Source organism: Schistocerca cancellata, chromosome 4 (genome assembly GCF_023864275.1).
Source record: "Schistocerca cancellata isolate TAMUIC-IGC-003103 chromosome 4, iqSchCanc2.1, whole genome shotgun sequence".
Taxonomy (NCBI): Eukaryota; Metazoa; Arthropoda; class Insecta; order Orthoptera; family Acrididae; genus Schistocerca; species Schistocerca cancellata.
The window spans coordinates 393,404,661-393,421,664 of record NC_064629.1 but is presented as its reverse complement, the minus strand read 5'-3'; positions in this window follow the sequence as shown (position 1 = coordinate 393,421,664).

The following is a 17,004-nucleotide window of genomic DNA, read 5'->3' as shown; positions in this document are numbered from 1 at the left end:
CGCAACCGTCTCCATGAAGCTGGGCTACGGTCCCGCACACCGTTAGGCCGTCTTCCGCTCACGCCCCAACATCGTGCAGCCCGCCTCCAGTGGTGTCGCGACAGGCGTGAATGGAGGGACGAATGGAGACGTGTCGTCTTCAGCGATGAGAGTCGCTTCTGCCTTGGTGCCGATGATGGTCGTATGCGTGTTTGGCGCCGTGCAGGTGAGCGCCACAATCAGGACTGCATACGACCGAGGCACACAGGGCCAACACCCGGCATCATGGTGTGGGGAGCGATCTCCTACACTAGCCGTACACCACTGGTGATCGTCGAGGGGACACTGAATAGTGCACGGTACATCCAAACCGTCATCGAACCAATCGTTCTACCATTCCTAGACCGGCAAGGGAACTTGCTGTTCCAACAGGACAATGCACGTCCGCATGTATCCCGTGCCACCCAACGTGCTCTAGAAGGTGTAAGTCAACTACCCTGGCCAGCAAGATCTCCGGATCTGTCCCCCATTGAGCATGTTTGGGACTGGATGAAGCGTCGTCTCACGCGGTCTGCACGTCCAGCACGAACGCTGGTCCAACTGAGGCGCCAGGTGGAAATGGCATGGCAAGCCGTTCCACAGGACTACATCCAGCATCTCTACGATCGTCTCCATGGGCGAATAGCAGCCTGCATTGCTGCGAAAGGTGGATATACACTGTACTAGTGCCGACATTGTGCATGCTCTGTTGCCTGTGTCTATGTGCCTGCTGAGGTGTGAAGGTGGTGGTTGTTTTATGCTTCGTGCACAGATATTTTCACAGACTCACGAATCTCTACTAATCTTCGCGCTTTCCCTTTTGAATCGAGAATGCAACAGCTCGAGCTTATTCAGTGAACCGTATGTGCAGTTGACAGACTTTGAGCGAGGGCGTATAGTGGGCATGCGGGAGGCCGGGTGGACGTACCGCCGAATTGCTCAACACGTGGGGCGTGAGGTCTCCACAGTACATCGATGTTGTCGCCAGTGGTCGGCGGAAGGTGCACGTGCCCGTCGACCTGGGACCGGACCGCAGCGACGCACGGATGCACGCCAAGACCGTAGGATCCTACGCAGTGCCCTAGGGGACCGCACCGCCACTTCCCAGCAAATTAGGGACACTGTTGCTCCTGGGGTATCGGCGAGGACCATTCGCAACCGTCTCCATGAAGCTGGGCTACGGTCCCGCACACCGTTAGGCCGTCTTCCGCTCACGCCCCAACATCGTGCAGCCCGCCTCCAGTGGTGTCGCGACAGGCGTGAATGGAGGGACGAATGGAGACGTGTCGTCTTCAGCGATGAGAGTCGCTTCTGCCTTGGTGCCGATGATGGTCGTATGCGTGTTTGGCGCCGTGCAGGTGAGCGCCACAATCAGAACTGCATACGACCGAGGCACACAGGGCCAACACCCGGCATCATGGTGTGGGGAGCGATCTCCTACACTAGCCGTACACCACTGGTGATCGTCGAGGGGACACTGAATAGTGCACGGTACATCCAAACCGTCATCGAACCAATCGTTCTACCATTCCTAGACCGGCAAGGGAACTTGCTGTTCCAACAGGACAATGCACGTCCGCATGTATCCCGTGCCACCCAACGTGCTCTAGAAGGTGTAAGTCAACTACCCTGGCCAGCATGATCTCCGGATCTGTCCCCCATTGAGCATGTTTGGGACTGGATGAAGCGTCGTCTCACGCGGTCTGCACGTCCAGCACGAACGCTGGTCCAACTGAGGCGCCAGGTGGAAATGGCATGGCAAGCCGTTCCACAGGACTACATCCAGCATCTCTACGATCGTCTCCATGGGCGAATAGCAGCCTGCATTGCTGCGAAAGGTGGATATACACTGTACTAGTGCCGACATTGTGCATGCTCTGTTGCCTGTGTCTATGTGCCTGTGGTTCTGTCAGTGTGATCATGTGATGTATCTGACCCCAGGAATGTGTCAATAAAGTTTCCCCTTCCTGGGACAATGAATTCACGGTGTTCTTATTTCAATTTCCAGGAGTGTAGTCAAAGTCGTCTTGTATATTACTACAGTCACTCAATTTCGACACTTTACCGTACACCACAGCATAATCAGCAATCAACCGTAGATTGCTGCCCATCCTGTCCGCCAAATCGTTTATGTAGCTAGAGAACAACAGCGTTATATCACACTTTCCTGGGGCGCCCCTGGTGATACCCCTGTCTCTGATGACGATGACAAACTGGGTTCTATTATTTAAGAAGTCTTCGAATCCCTCCATTATCTGTGAATTTATTTCATATGCTCGACCCATCGTTTACAGCCTGCAAAGGGGTACCGTGTGAAATGCTTTCCTGAAATATAGAGATACGGCATCTGCCTGTTGCCTTTTATATATTGTTTAGTATATTATGTGAGAAAAGGACAAGCAAATTTTCGAACGAGTGAAGCTTTCTAAAACCGTGCTGATTTGTAGATATAAACGTCTCAGTCTGAAGAATGTTTGTTATATTAGGACAGAGAGTGTGTTCAAGGATTCTGTAGCAAGTTGTCTTTAGGTATGTTGATCTGTAATTTTGCGGTCCTTTTTTTTCCCCTTCTTATGTAGTGCAGTTACCTGCGCTTTTTTGCAGTCGCTTGGGACTTGGTGCTGGACGTGAGATTCAGGATAATCAAACGCTAGGTAAGGGACCAATGTTGCAGAGTACTCTTTGTAAACCCCAACTGGGATTACATCCGAACCAGGTGATTTATTTGCTTTCAAATCTTTCAGTTGCTTCTCTACCCCCGGTATACTTATTACTACGTCGTCTGTACGGGAGTCTGTCCGATGGTCGAATGCCGGTGTGTTTGTGCGATTCTCCTGCGTGAACGATTACGTAAACTTTAACTTTAAAACTTCCGCTTTCATTTTAGTATCTTCAACTGCCACACCAAACTGGTCAACGAGGGATTGAATTGGAGCCTTAGAACCTCTTAGCAATTTTACGTAAAACCAGAATTTTCTCGGGTTCTTTGCCGAATATTTTGCTGAGGTGTGAAGGTGGTGGTTGTTTTATGCTTCGTGCACAGATCTTTTCACAGACTCACGAATCTCTACTAATCTTCGCGCTTTCCCTTTTGAATCGAGAATGCAACAGCTCGAGCTTATTCAGTATCCTCCGAATATCGTTATTGAACCATAGGGTGTCTTTTCCATCCTGTATCGCTTAGTAGGCACATGTCTCTCCAGACCTCGATTTACAATCTGCTTAGACTTTGACCATAATTCCTTTACATCCATCTTACAGGATCTAAATGCTGCTAACTCACTGTGTAAAAAAGATGATAATAATTGCTTATCACCTCTGTCGAGCAGAAAAACTCTCCTAGCCAATTTGACTCATTTACTAACTTTCGTAGACATTGTTACATTAGCGGTCATGACATCATGACTGCTAATCCCCGACAAATTACAGTACTTGCGCCTAGTTGGCTGTATGTATTACTTTCTAGAGTTAACCAGAATTGCGACAGACCTGCAAGTTCCTGAGGTCTAAAGAATGTCATTCCTAAGTTCATATGAATGTCCTGTCGACACAACATGCCCCAAAATGAAAGGAAAAAGAAAACAAGCCTTCAAATATTGGCCACACACTGTACTGCATAATGACAGATGTCGATGATGGCTGCTGATATGCAGGTATGACCCCTCTATGGCGGCGGTAGCACTTCTGACACCAAATTGTGAAGTTTCATGGTAGCCGATAGAAGTGAAGTTGCTCCCCCCCCCCCCCCCCCCCCCCCCATAAACGGACAGCTGCAGAGTGGGACTATCCTTTCACTGGGTCACGATACGTAGGAAGGAGAAGTGTAATTGTTTTGCTTATTGATATAGTGTCGGTACACTGGGTTCTCGATTGTTCTACAGCACAATTCTGAGTGAAGGTTACACAACGATTAGAAATACGTGCTGCAACTTCAAGCGAAGCCACTGAATTTCAGAAAAGTGTGGTAGCCACGTGGCTTCAGAATAAAGCAGAACAAAACCGGGTTAATGAGGAGCTGCAGCAGGAACTGGAAGTGTTACAAATCGTGAGTGGGCAGAAGGAATTCCAGGAGGGGACTCGAAGACCTTAGTGTACGCTCCTGTCCCGTCCACTGATTCTATGGCAGCCAGTCTGATTTTACCTTTTACTGGAAAGAGTCTGTCGGTCTTAGTTGATGATGCGAGTGCAACAGCTAAGTCAGAGACCAGGTCTGAGGAAACGTGTCTGTCCATAACTAAGCTAGGATTAGTGGGCGAGGCCAAAACGTATGTTATGCACATTGAACCCTCAGGAGGGCACAGTTGTTTGACCAGCTCGCTGAAGGGCTTGTCCACTGATGAGGTAAGCAGCTATAGTGCCACGATCTCAGGGAAAAGCTCATTGGATTAATGCAGAAGCATAATGCGTCAGCAGAGGCATACTTTGACCGAATTTGTAGAGTGAATTCGCATACTTACGAACTGATGCACAATGCGGAGAGGAAACATACAATAGGGTTTTAGACCTATCTGTAAAGGTTATTTCGGCTGATTTTTCCCGTCGGGTGAATATGGAAAATCCTAGTTATTTGTCTTCAGTTAAGGATATCCATACAACTGGTAGAGATCGATATTACTATTCAGGAATGAAGTGATCATTGCATCTTCTCCTGTGAGGTTAAGTGATACTGATGTGTACATGTGGGTCAGGTCGACAGACACTGTGTTCTGAGTGTGATGAGGTTAAGCATAGGGCACGTGGCTGCAGCAGGAAGCAAGATAAATGGAATCGAAGGTAGCGTTCGTCAAACGCAAGCGGAAATGCCTTCACCCTCGAATGACATTCCCAATAAAAGGGAGCATAGCAAATATGTGTGTAAAGACAGATTGTTGCTTGCTTGACACAATAAATAATAAGAACCATTAATTCTTTGGAGAGATAGGTGCACATGTGTCGGTTGTTAGTCTGGATCTGTTGGTTACGAAGGGACTTCAGCTCAAGAAAATGGCTCTGAACACTATGGGACTTAACAGCTGTGGTCATCAGTCCCCTAGAACTTAGAACTACTTAAACCTAACTAACCTAAGGACATCACATACATCCATGTCCGAGGCAGGATTCGAACCTGCGACCGTAGCAGTCGCGCGGTTCCGGACTGAGCGCCTAGAGCCGCTCGGCCACCACGACCGGCTAAGGGACTTCAGTCTCCATGATGTAGGTTACGTGGAGTGGCTAACAATGGAATCAGTGAGAGCAACACTGATCACCTTTAACAATGGAGATGAGAGTTTTGAGGAGCAAATAGAAGTGTTGCCACACGTTGGTTAATGGTACTGTGCGGTTCTCGAAATTGATTTTCTGGACAAACATCATGCTGTAATTGATCTTTCGGGACGTACATTCGAGCCTGGTGGAACATTGTTTCTGCTAGGCGAGAGAGCTGCTACTGGGTCAATATCACAAGGTGCGCCTGTTATGATGGTGTTACCGCCTCAACTGTGCACTATTACACTAAAGTTTAATAAGTAGGATAACATAATAGCAGGTACAGGCAAATCGGTCTTAGTTAATGTAGCTATTGACGTACAAACCGAACTGTTGTGCACAGTAGAACCGTTGGACTACAGCGTGGCATTAGATAAATCGCATTGTATGGTGTGTCGGAATGTAGTACACGTTATGCACATAGATACAGAATTCATGGTTCGCGTGAGCTTGCACTATTTTAGCATGGTTGAGGTTACTCTACCGAAGGACCTAATGGTTACCAGTTTGAGTGTCGTAGAGAACGTTAGTGCTGATAGTCTGAGTGATAATCATAGCCGTAAGGATTCCGTTAGCAATTCTGCTCTAGTGAGAAAGTTGAACACCACTTATAAGGAAAAGATAAGGAAGACATGAAAGCTTCATTACTTGAATTCAAGTATTTGTTCAATCTAATGTCTAAGTTGACAGTGACGACTGCAGCTCAACAGAGAATACAGAAAGGAAGCTACGCTCTGGTATATAGGAAGCAATAAAGTTAGCTGATGAAATCATTGACGATAGTGATAGTCCATGGGGTGTGAACATTGTCATCATGCCCAAATATAATTTAATGGCTTCAAGAAACATACGTAGGTTACTAGCTGATTATCGTTACCTCAGTGCAAGCCGTATCACTGATGCATATTCCACATTTGATAATTTGGGTCAAAGTGGATACTTCTCAACCATGCATTTGAAGATTGGTTACCACGAGCTTGAGGTGGTTCTACAAGACTGCCTGAAGACAGCCTTTGTCACACGTTGGGGGCATTTCTACTTGCAGTATTGTAGGATACCATTTGAACCGAAAAATTCACTGGCTACGTTCCGGAGATTATTGGATGGAATGCTTCGGGGATTGAACCAAAACGTTGGTTTACTTCATGACATAACTGTTTTAAAAGCACATGAAAGAACACATGACACGATAAGAAGAATTTTTTAAAAAAATATTGCAACTAGCACACCTAAAAATCTGTGGCGATAAGTTCCGTTATGCCCAAAAGGAAGTAAACTATCTCAGACATGTAATGCGTGATGCAGGCGTAAAAAGTTATTCACAGCTAACATCAGCAATTAGTGACATTTTTCCATGGGGCAGGGCACCTGGTGCCTCCACTCCTTGGCAGTGCGTGTACCCCCTTGCCAGCTGTACGCTGGAAACACCTCTCAGGCTGTCCTCCTGTTCGCTGTTGGGAGTTCAGCCTTCTCGTCATCATTACAAACATCATTAGAGGTATGGAGTTTTCTGGGGCAAGTCTATTCGTAGCTACGCTCATTGAGAGCGCTAAGGCTTCGGCGGACGTCCACACTTGCGCTAGGCTGTGGGACATACCGGCCACTCATCCGCCGTGAACAGGGCCACGGAACTGACCGTGGACAACATCAGGGGCTTCGACCAGAGATTCCATGACGGATGCTGATGCACCACTCAGCGCATTCCTGTGACTTGGACTCAACGCGGCTGCTACCATCCCACCCCAAGGAGGAGACCGAATCGCTGTGAAACTCTGCTAATTTGATGCTGCCTCCCTGACCTCTTGGGCGTGACACAGGTCCTTACCATCGCCACCCCGATAGACCATCCTGAACACTCATAGGCGATCATATCCAGAGAACTCTTACAACGCTTAGAGCTGACTATAGTTAACTATCACAACTGATAGTTTCTTTGAGAAATTTTAGACTCCTGGGAACATTTTTTCAGTTAGAAAAACGTATTATTACAATGAATAAGGTAAAATTATGTCATAAACTAAAGATAATTCTCAGTTTTACAGGTAGTAGGAAGAAAACATGATTCAGTTTGTAGGTGACGTAAAGGGGGGGGGGACGAAATTTAGTACACAAAGCTGCCATCTCTAGCAGCAACAATGATCCCAATTCAGTTCTGCCTAGAAGTGTATTTGCATGACTGACGGGGGTACGTCAGTCCACACTGTTCTACTTCTATTCCTGAGTTCACCAATCGCAGTGATGTAAAATGGCGGCGTTCCAGTCTCTCAGAAACCCCTCACAAGATTATTTTCAGTGGGAGAGAAATCCATAGAAGGTACAGGCCACAGCAAAGGTCGAACACTCTTTGTACGGAGCAAGGTCTGCATGCCGTCATGAGTTATTCTGCTGAAAGACATCACGGAGACAACAAAGATGAACCAAACAAAGGTGACGCCTTCGGTCCTAACGACCTGATATGCGTGCCAGAGGTAACGTACTGTGTACGGATTCGGATTCCAGAGCACTGGGCCCATATGATGATGCTTAATGCTATCTTGCAACGTTCGTTCTCCTCAAAGCTTCCACACGCTGATACATAATGTTACGAAAATCGATTTAATGGAAAAGTCTAGCTCATAATAAAAATAAGCAGTTTAATCTAATAACATCTTCGTCATGTATCACAATGCAAAACATCAGTTAATGACGTTAGTTCATGTGACAATGTCAGTGGGACATAACAAGGAGCTTTCTCAGTTTACTTTGATTGCATTATAGGGCACAAATTCAGAAACATCTGATCTTGTTGTGGTTACGGACTTGGGATATCTGGAAAGTGAAAAGATAGTACAATATTTCCTTAGAAACGTGTAAGAACGGCAAACCCTTTTCAAAACAAACCCACCAGGAAAACTCACATTCTTTCTGACTCCAAAAAGGCATTACTGGGCCAAAATTGCCCCCAAAGCATGTTGTTTCGCTACAGTTCCACAATATTTACAGAGAGGATGGATATCCAGAGTAAAAATGGTTCAAAATGGCTCTGAGCACTATGGGACTCAACTTCAGAGGTCATCAGTCCCCTAGAACTTAGATGTACGTGAACCTAACTAACCTAAGGACATCACACACATCCATGCCCGAGGCAGGATTCGAACCTGCGACCGTAGCGGTATCGCGGTTCCAGACTGTAGCGCCTAGAACCGCACGGACACACCGGCAGGCCAGAGAGGATTTTCAGATATGAACAAACTAAACTATTTGAGACTGGAATGTTTTCAGAGAGAACCGTTCTTCTCAAGAGCTTTTTTTTGGTATAGGACTAGAATGTGTTACATAACGGTAATGAAAGTTGCTAGCAAGTTATTCTAATGCAGAGTCAAAGAATCTCATCTTGGTGGTCAGATGAAAGGATACATGCTGAGTGATATTCATACTACGGAATGCTTAGATCCTATATTTCATGTGAAGGACTCGCCTGGGGGATTACTCATAAACAACTGTCATCCTGTCCCCAGTGTCACACTGGTTTCACACTGCAGACGTATTAGGGAAGACGGTAGCCCAGATTCCCATCTGGCAGTCCATATTTAGGTTTACAATGATTTCACGAAATTGTGTAAAGCACGTTTTGGGATGGACCGTGTAAAGGGGCACAGCTGATTTCAGTCCCCTTTCTTCGCTGATCCGAGCTGGTGCTCCATGTCTAATGAAGGCATCATCGATTGGACGTTAAACACTATTTTTTCCCAGTGTTCAGGATGGACATCATGCAATGATCAACGTTAGTAAAATATCGATCACTCCCTGAAGACAAGAACTGAGGCCTTCGAATGAACTCAGCCAGCCAAGTTCCTTTTACCTTTAAAAAAGAGTCAAGAACCCAGAAAGACACACTGAGATAATTGTTAGTGCAATGGAATTGTCACATTCTTATTTTCTTTTTAATCATGGTTTTAGTGGAAATAAGTTAGCAGTTTCGGAATACGTTCAAGTTTTGTGAAGGATAGCTGCAATCAGTCTAGCAATAGTCCCAAACTAGTTGCGAGAAAATAGGTGTTATAGTATACCTTAACTATACTGCACCAGATGAATCACCAAATTCTTTTTTACAGGTTGAAAATGATACACTAACCTTCAATGTATATCATTAAAATGATGTTGCCGATTTGTACATCCCACTACTGTACTAGGCATGGTCCTATTTTAGGTTGTATGCCATATGCCATTGACATGCCATTGACCTCTGAACTGACTCATTCAGTATTCATAGATGGACCTACAGCTTCACGTAGACTCCATACCACAGCAAAAATGGATATTTTTCGCCTAACAAATTATGCAGAGGTGAAAGAACTGATAACTGACTGACAAAACTCATAGGACACACAAGGGACTGAACCCAAGAATTTTGGACCCACATCGCAGCACCTGAATATTGAGCCACCGAGCCCCTCGTTATATGTAATTAATATAAATTAGTTTCTCAAGCTGACTAATGTCATAAAATGCTTCATCAAATAAATAAACTTTCAAAGTCGGGCTAACATAAGTGCTCTACACATAAAAATTGCTTCCCACGTTGGGACTTGACAAAACACTGGGTTTTTCCAATCGTTTCCTACGCACGAGGGCCGCTGTTGTCATAGTGCAGTAAATTTATTTTATTTTAACTTTAAGCTGACATGCTTTCCCTGTCGTTTAGTCGTCAGTCAACCTAAAGCAGAGAAACCTTGAATGACCTTTGTCTGTCAGTCATGTAATTTACGTTTTGTATATTTCCATGTTTTGACTATATCAGTATGATATTTTTAGGTGGAAATACGGAGACTAGGGCTCAGTTCAGGACTTGAGCAAAGGAGTGCGGAAGACACCCTAAGAGTCACACTCAGTCTGCCATGTGTACCACACCAATGGCTATTAATTCACGTGGGGACTCGATGCAGATCTGGCTCACCTTTTTGACTCGCAAATTAGTGCGCTACACGTTCTGCTATACTTGTGTGTCACTGAGCACGCCAGTATCACATATGAGAATTGTACAATGGAATACTAGTAACAAACTCACCGCAACCCCAGCCCCTGATCTCTGTATCCCCTTATAATTCATGTTGCACAGCCGGAGATTCGAGTCCACCTTCTGGCAGGGGTGTGTGTGCTGTTCTTAGCATAAGTTAGGTTAAGTAGTGTATAAGTATAGGGACCGGTAACCTCAGCAGTTTGGTCCCATAGGAATTCACACACATTTGAACAATTTGTGCACGAAATATGAAATTAAACACTCTGATGAAATTAAACGATTAGATGATAATTATTTTTGGAAGAAGTAGTGGATCTTATTGGCCATAAGACAGAGGACAGAGATTCTCCCCACACGTGACGATAACGACAGCAAGAGGTAAACTGGCATAAGATAACTGACAACAGAAATCCATATTATCGTGAAAACTTAAGGAGATATCCCCATAGACGACAGAACAGTAATAATGAAGATCTCTTCATTTAGAGCTCATTTGTCATCTTCATAATGTACACATATATTATATGGAAGTACTGTACTAATGCATTTAAGGCAGGTAATTATGTTAATTTGTTTTTATTCTAATCCGAATTTGCTGGTGTCATCAGCCGTTCGGCATTCATCCGAGGGGTACTAACTGGAAAAGGAGTGGCCGTTTACATGTGTGACGAGGTTGAAAACCCGAGAAGATTTCATTACATTAAGGACAATAATGCTACAAGAGAATGGAAGTAACGCGTATGTATTTATTTTAATGGAACATGACATTATGTGTGGTAACAAGCCTAGATTTACTTCAGGAGGAGGTTGAATAGGTAGTGCAACACACACAAAATATAGTTAACCTTCTGTTCGGTGTACCAACTTTCGTGACGCTGCGAGTCGCTATGAATCTGCGAGGTTTTTATGCCTGAATGTTTGTATCAGTTGTTTTTAGATTGCAGTTCTCTTTCCTGGTATCGGTTTGAAATATACAGAACTGAATATAGAGCTCATTAGATTTTAAAGTAAAAATTAATAATTAATATCATATCCGTATACATATTACATCTTTTCATCGATAAACTTTAGATGATAAATATTTAAGTAAATTATTGAACTAATCAGAGTGCATCTCAGTGTCCTTTTTACATATAGGCATTTTTCATAATCTGTTTTTGTATGCTTTTCCTGACAACGATGCATAATCCATTCATCGCAGGCCTGCTTGCTGAGGTAAGCCCTTTTTGCCTCCTTGTAACACGACTGGCACCTTTTACTTTCCCTGTTACGTGGTTCCGAGGAAAATAAAGGATTTTCTTGCCATAGTGCTTTGGGTCTTTATTTTATCAGCACTGACTTTACATCATCTGGTAGTTTTGTAAGCAATGCTCTCTTTTGAGCTGGTCTTCCAGTGGAATCGAAGCCAAAGCTTTGATTAACTCACACCTATCTCAGCATTTATTCTTGTTATCCAAGAAAATTACTCTTGAGCTGTTGCCTGCAACGTTTAGCTTATGAAAAAAGCACCAAAGCCCATCTCCTTTTTGACCAATCTACAATATAGATTGCACAGGCTTTGTCAAGTACATCAGCTCCATAACTGGTGTCATTATATTGAAGTAAAGTGACTCAATCTTGCTCTAATCCTTCCACAGTCTTATTTGATGCTACATCCATACTCTAAACGAGAACCACATTTCTCTCTATTTTATGAGTACCCATGTTATATTTATATCTTTTGTACTGGTCAAAAATAATAATTTGCGTCATCTTCTTACCCTTCATTACTTTCCTCTCCACCAACTTCATGATTTGCATCTGATTCTACAGATCTTGTTTCATGTATGTCTTCAGACTTGGAACCCGTTTCTGCAAAATGATTTTCACTGGGTCAAAATCAAGGTGATGTACCTCTTATAAATTCTTAGAATTTTCTAAATCTAATAATTCGCACATTTTTAGAAATAGGATCCACAGTAATAATTAAATGTACCCTCATTTACACACAATAACGCAACTATCAATCTGAACACGTTCTAAACAATGCTACGGTTGCATTCAATATCGGCGACAATGCACTGTTTGAGTCGGCGTGATGTGTCTGATAGCCACATGATGCACGTGTTGACGTCGCCTCGTTTGCGACCTTAGCATTATGGAGATAAGACTGAAACTTCTGTGAAGCAATAACAAAGGTATGATGGAAGATGTCTCAGGATGGCTAGCGCTCTTCTCTGTTTATTGTAGTGATATTTACAGAAGTTGCATAACTTTACTTCGACATTGCACACTACAGTCTGGGATAGTTATTCTTTAAATTTCACTGCGACGAATGATTTGACCTTTTTCCACTGAGATTTCGAGAATTAATTTCTCGCACAACGCAGAGAATCTCACTCGTCAGTTACTGTGCATTGTGGAAGAAAGGTGTTTGTGCCCTGTGGCAACTCAAAGTTATAACCAGAGACATAGGGAAGCAATTAACATCTTACATCATGTGTTACAAGTATATCACACCTACATGGATGTTAAAATTTGATTTCCCGAGCCGACTGGAGATCAATTCAAAGATATATTTTCCTTTAAACGTCTCGATTATATGCTGATGATGGCACATATATTATACATTACGGATGACTTGCGATCAACTCTACTTCAGCGGGGAGAAGTATCTGCGGTCGCATTCGTCGTGCAGAAAATGGCAGTGAAGTCGCCTCCAGGGACATTTCGCCGGGACGGAACGGCGCACTGATTGTGATATAACAAGCGGCAAAGCCTGAGGCGCCCCATGAGAAATGCAGAGGGCGGGCGCACCACAGGAGCGGCACGCCAAATCGTGTCTACAGGCCGGCCGCGGAATTATTCAGGCGCAGCAATGACGGGCCTCTATTGACGCGCGCACCACGTCTGCACTTGTCACATGCAAGTAAGTCCTCTCCCGCGGCTGCCCCAGGCGAGCTCTTAGCCGACTGTCATGGGCATGCCTCCATCCAGGGACTACCCTCTTTTGTTAGCCCACTTCGCAGCCAGAGGGAAGGAGCCCCGATTCCTGAAACCAGCGCAATCGCCCTGTCGCCAGCTTCAACAGAGAAAATAGTCTATTATGCTTTTGTCAAAGTACATACAAATGAGCTAGTTTTTAAACATCGAAAAAGGCAGTTTATTTACTTTTGTGCTACTAAAAATATCCTATGCCCAACTAACCTAGTACACCATGAAGAAATAATAAACATGGCAAGAAATTGTAAGTTCTTAGGTGTGCGTTTTAATGTAAACTTGAACTGGAAAAAGCATATAGTTGGTTTGCTATAACGTTTTGTTTCTGCTTCTTTTACCATGAGGATTGTTCCCAACTTTGGCGATATAGAAGTCAGAAATTTTAATACATACTGCATACTATCATTCACTGATGTCTTATGGGTCAATATTCTAGGATGACAATCCAGTTATTCCGAAAGGTATTCAATGCACGAAAGAAAGTAATTAGACTTATGAGCGTTTTTTTGCACACTTACATCTCGCTTGTATATGTTTAAGCAGCTAGGAATGTTAACCAATGCCTCACAGAACATTTATTTATGTATGAAATGTATTATCAACAAGCCTTCAAAGTTTGACAATAAAAAATATATTTACAAGCACAATACTAGAATGAATAATGGCCGAATAATGACAGAAAGGAGTATAATAAGCATCTATAAAAATCTTTGACAACATAGCCGTGAACATAAAATGTCTGACTGGTAACAAAAGTGTTTTAAAATGTAGATTACAGTTGTTTGTCCTTGACAACTCCTTCTCTACTTTAGATAAATGCTTAAGTTTAGATAATTATTCATTAAAAACTGTAACTCTCTAACTAGAGCCCATGCTAGTTATTTATTATTTTTATTTTATTTTTTCAAATTGTATGTAAGTTTACTGTGTTGGCTCTGTTGACACTTCTCACATCATAGCTTCTATAATGCATTTGATCATTGGAACATAGACTAGACTAAATAACCAACTACCTTCGATGAATACGTAAGAAGAGAAGATCAAATAAATTTATTTCTAAAAGAAGAGTGATGATAATTAGTTATCTATTGATGCATAATTCTCTCCTGAGCAACGTATTAAAGGAATACATTAACGGAAAAACAACTAGAGAAGCACCATGACTCATGTATATGAGTCACATAATTGTGTGAGTTGTTAGATCAATACACAAGAGAAGAGGAGAACAGAAAGTTAGGACAAATGGATGTTAGTTTCTAACCACACTGCCATCTGCCAGACCGCTATCAACTAATCCTCAGATGTAACATTAAGGGTGAGAGAATCCTATATCAGTAAGACTGAACAATTATAGTGGAAGTAATTGCATCAAACAACACCTAGTTGTATATTGATTCCTGTCACAAAGTCTCTCATACTAAATCCTGAATTTTTATATCCCAACTTTAAATGAATAAAATATGTAGACGAAAATTTTTGATTGGGCACTAAAATCATTTGAGTACCACAAGGGACATTTCTGTTGCAGTATCCTGTACATGGATTGGCGGAGCATAAAAAGATACTCAGAGAGAAGCAAGTATATATCTTCTAACACCTACAGCAAGAAGACGGCATTGCAGCAAGCGGTCATTAGACGCAAACTGAGAGCATGAGTGTCTTTCATAGTTTTGCTGCACTTCACTCCAATGTGTTCAAATTTCATCATTTTGTATCTACACATCCACTTCTTTTAGAGAATCACATTTTCTCACTTTTTATTTCAGTATTATCATGATACATTTCAGGTAAGGACAATGAAATCTACGAAACTGACAAGTTAAAATTAAAAATGTAAATTTAAGGAAATCTCAAACACCTTAACATGCTACAAAAACTGTAGACATTTTATTCTTCAAAACTCTTGAATTAATATGACATAGAAACAGATATATAGTTTAGCTTCTTACAACACTTACATTAATGTTCAAAGCATACCTGTCTGTAAAACTAATTTCATGGCTACCATCATTTTATATCTATCATAAAATTTACTTTCTTACTTCAATTTATTTTACAATCTCACTGTCAGGAAAATAATACTTCTTACTGAACTCAAGCTTACACTGTGTGGTAAACTCAAATGTGTTATTTTACTTTGTAGGCACTTGATGAGACTAATCGAAAAACAATTAAACAATTTTAAAAATTGAAACAGATAAAATATTTCAGTATGAGTCGGTAAAATTTCGTCTATCAGAATTTTTATATGACCTGTACTACTTTGAGGTATCTTATCTGTATTTAAATACAGCACTGTATTTAAATAGAGTACAGTATTTCATAGTTCGTGTCTGAGTTGCTAAATCACTCAGCCTATGAGTCAAATTTTCAAAATAAATGCGATAACTCTTATCAGAATTATATGTATTTGCACTAGTACCACCTTTCAAATGTTTGAGACATACAAAATTGACTAACTGAACCACACGCTTTTACCAAGTTCTCTGCTGGGTCCAGTTTCCACGTTTCTTAAGGAAATATTTCACTGGGGCTATACCTCAGATATATATGACGAAGTTTCATATGGAAATAGTAATGGATCTCTAAGTTGTTTATTTCTTCAGTTTTTCTGTAACTCTACGAATATGAATTGAGGCATATCAGATTCCAATAAAACGTAGTAAATTGTGATGTCTAATTTTAACGTATTTTTACTAATTGTCCCAGAAACTTCTTGAATCTGTACCTCCGAAATGACATTTGTATCTTTGGACGAGTTACTAAAGCTATTCTTCTATTGTTCATATCAACTCAACTATGAAGAAAGTAATATTTACAATTAATCCACCTGACATTATTTATTTATAATCTTCATGGAAACCTATGAATAAAGAAATTCAACTATATTTTAGTTACCTTACAATTACGTATGCTATGGGCTTCCATAAGTCTTCCATTGGAAAATGGTGAGATTAATTATCAAGTCATCAGCAAGTTTTTCATTAAATTTTGTTTTGTGCACTGGAAAGTCTCGTATTCAATTCCACCTTAAGCTCCCTGTTGCCCATTGAATCCATCTGCCTTTCTTAAGCTCTGTCCGATCAGTCCTGTGGTCTCTTCTTCAGTCGTTTTTGGTAAATTACTGGGCCCTCACCTAGCGTTTGTTCTGACCATCTGCCATCCTATCTTTGAGTGGTATGACTAGCCCATTGTCATTTCAAGGTATTTACTCTTCCCATTATGTCCTGACCTTTGTTGTGCACCAGATATCTACGTTTTCCTTTCTGTCTTTCTTTGTGTAGGCCATTGATCTTTCCATTCCTCTTATAGCTAATAGCAGTTTTCTGACAACCAACTGCATAGCCATGTGTCACTGCAACAAACTCTTACTGATAGTATATATTGGCCAAAAACCGTTATCTTCTGCTCAGTTTTGATAGTATATATTGACCAAAAACCGTTATCTTCAGCTCAGTTGAGGTGCAATATCATATAAATTGTATGCATCCAAAATTTCAGATTTGTAACTGGTCATCATCTCTTCTCTATTAAAAAATTAAAGACATATATTGAAATCTTGAAAATGGTTTTAATTATGAAGATTGATAATGTTTAGAAAAATAAATTAATGTGAAAACACTGTCAGAAGTTAATGAAACTGGACCTCCTAGTTTTATTTCTGGGAAAAAGCCTTAGATTTGATGACTATTACATCATCTATTTTTTGTTAATATAACTGAATAAAGTGCTTCAGCAGTTAAATTGTACACCTGAGACTACTA